Raw genomic sequence first — 8,527 nt, 5'->3', positions numbered from 1 at the left:
TCGAAGGCGTCCAGAGCTGCCGTGGAATCCAATTTGACACCACTCAGGGATACGGTATGGGTGCCACAGGCACAAAAGTGAATACTGGGTGAAAAGGCCCAAGTTCGGAGGGGTGCCACCGCCACGCCCTTAGGTAAGGCTCTTCAAATCTACCTTCCTTCGTACTTTGTCCGACTCTCTACCTGTGAGGCAAGTTTGGACCAAATCTCTCACCTTCAGATTTTGAGCAAAGTTCATATGGTTTCTCCTTTGAGATTTTTTTGGATTTTGGGTTATTTTGGTCACCTGCTCAGATTTACCTGCCATATCATCCACAGGTCGAGGGCGGCCAGGGCTGCCGTGGAGTCCAATTTGACACCATTCAGGGATACGGTATGGGTGCCACAGGCCCAAAAGTGAATACTGGGTGAAAAGGCCCAAGTTTGGAGGGGTGCCACCGCCATGTCCTTGGGCTAAGGCTCTTTATGTCTACCTTGATTTGTACTTTGTCCGACTCTCTACCTGTGAGGCAAGTTTGCACCAAATCGGTCACCTTCAGATTTTCGGCAAAATTCATATGGTTTCTTTTGAGATTTTTTGGATTTTGGGTCATATTGGTCTACTCAGATTTACCCGCCATATCACCCACAGGTCGAGGGCGTCCAGGGCTGCCGTGGAGTCCAATTTGACACCACTCAGGGATACGGTATCAAAATCTACCTGTAGATCAGCTTCTTCTCCTTTCGACCGAGCAAGCGAGTGAGTGTGGACGAGACCTCACAGTCGGGCACTCGCATTGTGATCATCGAACACCTGGCACCTGCCAAAGAGATATTATTTAGACAATACGCTGTTTTACCAGCGAAGGAGATTATTTACAGGAGTCTGTTTTATATACAGAGAGAGAGAAAAAGGAGAGGAAAGAAATTGTGAAATTTACAATAGGTGGACATTTGTACAGAAGTATTTTATATGACATTGTTTAAAAATATAAGATTGACGGCGATAAAGGCAATCGTTCTGAGCGCAGCTTGTGGTGAGATCTTCTCCTAGACAATGGACTGGTCTGGCTAATAGGTGCCAGGTGTTCGATGATCACAATGTGAGTGCCCGACTGTGAGGTCTCGTCCACACTCACTCGCTTGCTTGGTCGAAAGGAGAAGCTGATCTACTGGTAGATTTTGATAGTAGATATATTGTCTAGTCGGCCGTAGAAGTTCAACAGTTGTAAGTCGTGGTTGTAAGTCGTACTTGTTAGTCGTGGTTATAAATGGTGGTTGAGTCGTGGTTGTAAATGGAGGTTGAAAGTCATATAAGTGGTAGTTTTAAGTGGTGGTTGTGATTGCTGGTTGTAAGTCATGATTGTCAGTGGTGGTTGTAAGTTGTGGTTGTAAGTGATAGTTGTATGTCTTTTAAGTGGTGGTTGTAAGCGGTGGTTCGAAATCGTGGTTGTAAGTGGTAAATCGTACAAGTGGTTGTAAGTGGTGGTTGTATGCCGTGGCTGTAATTTGTGGATGTAGGTAGTGGTTATAAGTGAGGTTGTAAGTCGTGGTTGTAAGTGGTAGTTTTAAGTCGTGGTTGTAAGTGCTGATTGTGTATCGTGGTTATAAGTCGTGGTTGTAAGTGGTGGCTGTATGTCGTAGTTGTGAGTGGCGGTTGTAAGTTGTGTAGGTGGTAAGTGGTGGTTGTAAGACGTGGTTGTAAATGGTTTTGGGTCGTGGTTGTAAGTGGTGGATGTAAGTGGTGGTTGTAAGTCGTGTAAGTGGTGCTTGTATGTTGTCAGTCTTGGTTGTAAGTGGTAGTTGTGAGTCTTGGTTTTGATTGTAAATAGTGGTTGTAAGTCGAGCTTGTAAGTAGTTGCAAATCGTGGTTGCAAGTTGCGGTTGGAAGTCGTAGTTGTAAGTGGTGGTTCCAAGATGTGGTTGTAACTCGTGATTGCAAGTGGTATTTGTTAGTCATGGTTGTAAGTGCAGGTTGTAATTCGTCATTAGAAGTGGTGGTTGTAAGGCGTGGTTTTAAGTCGTGTAAGAGGTGGTTGTGAGTCGTGGTTGTAAGTGGAAGATATAAGTCGTGGTTGTAAGTGGTGGTTGTAAGTCGTGGGTGTAAGCCGTGGTTGTAAGTCGTGATTTTAAGTAATAAGTCGTGGTTGTAAGTCGTGTAAGTGGTGGTTGTAAGGATTGTAGGACAACTCGTCCTCGGACATCTCGTCCATGGACTCGTCCACAAAACTGCAAAGTAGGACAACTTGTCCACAGACACCACTATTGGGTGGTCAACTCGTCCACGGACAAGATTTCAAAAAACTTTTAGAAAATTATTTTATTACCTTTTTTTTAATGATATTTCATGTTATTTCATTAAAATTTGCTTTAGATGGTATATTTTGGTAAGTAATAGATGTGTTTATAAATGTTATGGACATGCTTATTTTAACACCCTAGAATAGCTCCAACTATGATCAAAAAGAAATAATCACAACTCTATCATATTTACACCTAATATTTACCCCAACTATGCTCAAAAAGAGCTTGTCACACCTCTATCACACCTCAACTGGCTCAGTCACACCTCAGTTCTGTATATAAAGCTAGCTTGTCATGTCAGTTTTACTCAAGTAGTTACTCAATCATGTCAGCTGAGCTTCAGGTTGTAACAACGCAGAGAGGTGCTCAAAAGATTCTTCTGGATGGATTCATGTACACTAAGAAACATGTTTCCAAGTCAGCTGATGAAGTTGTCTGGCGCTGTATCCAACGTGATGTCAAATGCAGTGCCCGCTTGAAGACCACCAAGAGCCTTAGTGACCATAGGCTTGTTGGTGAGCACAGCCACATTGCAGACCGTGTGAGATGTGATGTGGAGCAAGCTCGCCAATATATGAAGAGGAAGGCTGCTACCACCAACGACCGCCCCATCAACATCCTCAGCTTCACCGTTAGAGAGCTTGATGATCAGGTCAAGGCACGCATGCCAAGGCCGGACACCAGCAAGCGTGTCCTTCGGCGTGTCCGTGCTGCTCACCGTCCAAAGGATCCGCAGTCCCTTCAAGAGTTGGACATCACAGGCCCCTGGGCTTCCAACCTCCTCTACGACAACGGTCCTGCAGCTGATGAGCGCATCATCGTCTTCGCCTCCCCTGGTCATCTAGAGCAGCTCGCAGCCTGTGACGACTGGTGTATGGACGGCACGTTCTCAGTCGCTCCCAGACTGTTCACCCAACTGTACGTCGTCCAAGGTCGCATCGGTGAAGGCTACTTTCCTCTGGCCTTTGCCTTGCTCCAGCGCAAGACGCAGACCACCTATGAGGAGCTCTTCCGTGTTCTCGAACAGCATGGCTGCGACCCCAGCACCGTCATCGTGGACTTCGAGAGGCCAGTGGAGCTGGGCCTTCGTGCAGTGTTTGGAGAGGAGATCCAGGTCCGGTTCTGTTTCTACCACCTCAGCCAGTCTATTTGGAGGCAGATCCAGGGCCTGGGTCTCAAGAACCTGTACGAGTAAGACGACGAGTTCCGGCTCTTCTGCGGCCAGCTGGATGCCCTGGCCTTTCTTCCTACTGAGGACGTCCATGAAGGCATGAAACATCTGCGGTCCACCTTGCCCAACGAAGCAGCAGCCTTAGTGGAGTATTTCGACTCCACTTACGTCTCCGGCCAGCTCCGCCACCAGCGCCGAGTCACCCCCACCCCAGGCAGAGTCATCCAACCAGTTCGGCTTCGGCGCACTCCACCGATGTTCCTACCTGAGCGGTGGAACCAACATCACGCCACCCTCAACAATGAGCCACGCACAAACAACATATGTGAGGGGTGGAACAATAAGTTCTCCAGTTTGGTGGGCCATTCCAACCCCACCATCTGGAAACTTATCGAGTGCCTTCAAGCAGAAGCATCCAACGTCGACTCGGTTCTCCTCCAGGATGAGCGTGGCATCCGCCCTGTGAAGCGAAGGAAGAAGTGCTACGCTGAGCTGCAGATACGTCTGTGCAACTTGGTGGGCGACCTGAAGGCTGGCAAGAAAACACTTCCAGAGTTCCTGCGTGGTGTCAGCTACAACCTCCGTGGTGGCAAGCCCAACATCTAGACCTTACACTTGTATATTTATTCTGTATTACACACCTGTATTCTGTACATATAAATATGTAAATAAAGTTTTATTGGTCTGCAAATTATGTTTATTATTCTTAAAAAAAAAAAAAAGTCATTGGACGAGATGTCCAGATTCCTGTGGACGAGTTGTCCGGCCACGGGTTGTAAGTGGAGGTTGTATGTCATGGTTGTAAGATGTGGTCAATCGTGGTTTTAAGCGGTGGTTGTAAGTGGTGGTTGTATGTCGTGGTTTTAAGGGGTGTTATAAGTCCTGGTTGTAGGTCGTATGTCTTTGTTGTAAGTGGTGGTGGTAAGTCGAGTAGGCGGTGGTTGTAAATAGTGTAAGTGGTGGTTGTAAGTTGTGGCTGTAATTCGTGGTTGTAAGTTGTGCTTGTAAGTCGTGATTGTAAATCGTGTAAGTGATGGTGTAAGTGGTGGTTGTGAGTCGTGGTTGTAAGTGGAGGTTGTAAGCCGTGGTTGTAAGTCGTGATTATAAGTGGTGGTTGTAAGTCGTGGTTGTAAGTGGAGGTTGTAAGCCGTGGTTGTAAGTCGTGATTATAAGTGGTGGTTGTAGGTCGTGTAAGTGGTTGTAAATCGTGATTGTATGTCGTGGTTGTAAGTGGTGGTTGTAAGCAGTGGTTGGAAATCGTGGTTGTAAGTCGTGGTTGTATGCGGTGTTTGTAAGTCGTGTAAGTGGTAGTTGTAAGTCTTGGTTTTGTTGTGGTTGTCAGTGGTGGTTGTAAGTCGTGTAAGTGATGGTCGTAAGCCTTAGTTGTAAGTTGTGGTCAATGGTGGTTGTAAGTCATGGTTATTAGTGGAAGTTGTAAGTCTTTGTTGTAAGTCGTGGTTAGTGGTGGTTAAGACGTGGATGTAAGTGATGGTTGTAAGTTGTGGTTATAAGTAGTGTAAGTGATGGTTATAAATCGTGGTTGTAAGTCATGTAAATGGTTGTAAATCGTTGTAGGTCGTGGTTGGAAATGGTTAGGTTAGGTTTGGTTAGGGTTGGGTTAGGTTGGGGTTAGGTTAGGTTCGGTTAGGTTCGGTTACGTGGGGTTAGGGTAGGTTAGGTTAGGTTTGGGTAGGTTAGGTTAGGTTAGGTTAGGGTCACGTTAGGTTAGGGCTACGTTAGGTTTGGTTGGGTTAGGTTAGGTTAGGGCTTGGCATCTTAGGGGCGGATCACGCTTAGCACAACGTCGTTATTTTATCTTCATTCCTCGCCACGGCCTTCTTCGTATAAATAAATCGATCCAAGCAAACTTACTGGGATCCTCACGTAGTAATTAGGATCTCCGTGTTGTCGCTATCGAATACATTGTTAAAATCATGACTCCCCCTGTTTTGCTCGTCTTATATACATCAAGATACGAGCGTTCTTTATTTTCAAATTTTCTGCAAATCGAGCAATGTCACTTTTTTAAGTGGTGGTGGGAGGGGGTTCGCCTCTATGTGAGAAATTCACGTTATTGTAAATGTACTTTTTCAATAAACATCATGGGCCGAAACGTCCGTGGCCGAAATATCATAGGCCTAAACATTCGGCATTCGAGTAGGAACATATTGCTGACTATTTGTCGGAATACATCACACTGGGGAAGGTTACGAACCACAGAGACGGTTTTGTCAATCTATCATTGGCTACCGCCAATCTGGTCCTGGAAGGAGGAACGGACCAATCAGCGTGAGAGAGGAAAAGAGAGAGGTGGAAAGTGAGACGTAAAGAGAGGTAGAGAGGTAAAGAGAGAGAAAGAAAGGTAGAGAGAGGGAAAAAGAGGTAAAGAAAGGAGTAGAGAGAGACACAGAGAGGTATATATAGAGAGGGTGTATAGTGAGAGAGAGAGGGAAAGAAAAAGAGAGATAGAGACAAGGAGAAAGGTAGAGAATGGGAGAACGGTAGAGAGAGGAAGAAAGGTAGAGAGGGAGAGGCTGAGAAAGGTAGAGAGAGAAGGACAGAGAGATAGAGAGGTAGAGAGAGAAATACAGAAAGGTGAAGAGAGAAATAGAGATAGAGAGAGAAGCAGGCAGATAGAGAGGTAGAGAAAGAGGTAAAGAGAGGGAGAGAGTGGGAGGCAGAGAGAGGGAGGGAGAGGAGGGAAGGAGAAGGAGAGATGGAGAGAATGAGAGAGGGGGAGAGAGAAGGGGGAGATCTAAGGGTGGAGAGAGAGAGGGAAGAGAGTGGGAGAAAGAGGGAGAGAGAGAGAGAGATAGTGAGAGAGAGAGAGTGAGAAAGAGGGAAAGAGTGGGAGAGAGAGGTAGAGTGAGGAAGAAAGAGGAAGAGAGAGAAGGGGAGGAAGCGAGAGAGAGAGAGGGGTAGGGGGTAGAGAGAGAGAGGGGTAGGGGGTAGAGAGAGAGAGGGGTAGGGGGTAGAGAGAGAGAGGGGTAGGGGGTAGAGAGAGAGAGGGGTAGGGGGTAGAGAGAGAGAGAGAGAGAGAGAATAAGAGAGGGAGAGAGAGAGAAAGAAGGAGAGTGAGAGAGGGGGAGATGGAGAGAGAGAGGGAAAGAGGGAGACAGAGAGAGGATCTACAACTGTTCCCAGCGTCATTTTCACTTAAATTGACTATAAACTACCTACCACTCAGACCTCTGAGAGGGCTTGTTATCTTCTTGAACAGAGACATTATTCAATTGCACGTGATTCCGCGTGGTAAATCTCAAGTCACTATTACATCACTGATGATCTTTGATTTAAGTCATTCATAAAGGTGCGTTTTGCTCGGCGAATTCCACTCAACGATGATCGTTCATGGCACAACGATGGTCGTCAAACGATTGTCTAGAGCCCTTTTTTATGATGGGGCTGCTTTGCATCGAGCGACTGCCACTAGAATCGCTAAAATCAAATAATTGGCGCTCTAGATAATCGTTTGACGATCATCGTTGAGCGATGATCGCATCGAGCAAAACATACCTTAAACTCCCGACAGAAATTACGTAGGGGTTATCACACTGGGCTATTTTTCCTCCAACATTGCACCTCCAGACTCCATTCGAATAACTAGAATATGACTTCGCTTGCATAAATCTAGACTTCTCTAATAACATTTCAACAGTATGTCTAACATTCGCATAGGTTTACAATCTCTCCGTTCATCATTCATCTTTTCTATACATGACGGAAAGATCATTTGATATTTGGAGATTTGAAAAATTAAATATTTTAACCGAAGTCGCTTTCACTCGAACGAACTCTCAACGGTCGACGCTGGTGAAGCCGGTGGAAGCCCAGTGTGACTCTTCGTGTCGCCTCCGCGTCTACAATCCAGTTTGTATTCCCTACCTGGACGCCACAGAGTTCTTCTTCTTCTTCCTTCGAGGCTCACGAAGCTCCTGGTGCTCGGCAGAGCAGAGCTGCCGAAGAAAATGTCTTGGCGAATCTTTGGTTACCTGTGTCTTCCAAATTGATAGGTCGTCGTCGTCGCGCAGGACCGCGGGTAGGGATCGAGTTTCAGAATGTTCCGCTTTTCGTTCTTCTTTCCTCTTCCCTTTAGTCCTCTCGAACGTCTTTTTCTCGCCCCCCCCCCCCCACTTCGTTCTTCTTTCGAAGTCGCCTGATTTCGCTCTTCCTTTCTCCTGCGAAATGGATACAACGTTCGACACCGCGGGTTTTGGATTTCGGGCGAAGAAATTTAATGATTGTCTGTGGATCCACTGGTGGTGGGGGTGGGACGACTCCCTACAAAATGGAGGTTATCACACTCGGCTTCAACGGACTCCAGCGCCGACCGTTGAAAGTTCGTTTGGCTGAAAACGACTTCTGTTACGATATTTCATTTTTCGAATCTCCAAATATCAATTTATCTTCCCGTCATATATAGCAAAGCTGAATGGTGAACTTAGATATTGTAAACCTATACGAACGTTAGACATACTGTTGAAATGTTCTTAGAGAAGTCTAGATTTTTGTAAGCGAAGTCATATTCTAGTTATTCAAATGGAGGTTGGAGGTAGGATGTTGGAGGAAAAATAGCCCAGTGTGATAGCCCTTTAACGCGTGTGACCACCAGTCTGATGACTGACAGCAGCCCCAGAGGTTGGCACCTAAATGAGCCTGAAGAACCCAAGTTACATTACACGCGTAACCAGCGCTTCATCATTGGGGGAAAAACATGGCGTCGAATAGATGGTGTCGTGGAGACAGGAAATATTAAGTCCCTGTTCACACTAGCGGTTTGAACCGCGGCGGTACTGCAGTCAAGGAAAAACCGCGGGGTTGTGTGTGAACGCCTCCACTGACTTAGATTGTAGTCGACACCGCAAGTGTGAACAGGGCCTTAAGGAGGGCTGCAGCAGAAAGGAGGGACAACAGAGGTTACCAGTGATCATCATTTCTTAAAGACGGAGGTGAAAGAGAGACTGGGAGGAAGATTCAGTGCTAGAGAGAGAGGGGGAGACGGAGAGAGAGGGGGGAGAGGGACGTAGAGAAAGTGAGAAAGAGAGAGAGAGGGGGAGACGGAGAGAGAGGGGGG

General features: G+C 46.5%; 1 pseudogene; it reads left to right on the top strand.

Moving 5' to 3' along the window:
- The first annotated feature begins 2,255 nt into the window (after positions 1–2,255).
- Positions 2,256–4,120, top strand: LOC143040900 (uncharacterized; annotated as a pseudogene).
- Positions 4,121–8,527: the final 4,407 nt, after the last annotated feature.

The sequence above is a fragment of the Oratosquilla oratoria genome, chromosome 29 (assembly GCF_046742065.1).
Source record: "Oratosquilla oratoria isolate Oo_2021 chromosome 29, ASM4674206v1, whole genome shotgun sequence".
Taxonomy (NCBI): domain Eukaryota; kingdom Metazoa; phylum Arthropoda; class Malacostraca; order Stomatopoda; family Squillidae; genus Oratosquilla; species Oratosquilla oratoria.
Note: the sequence above shows the minus strand (reverse complement) of the source record. Positions and strands in the feature narration are given on the sequence as shown.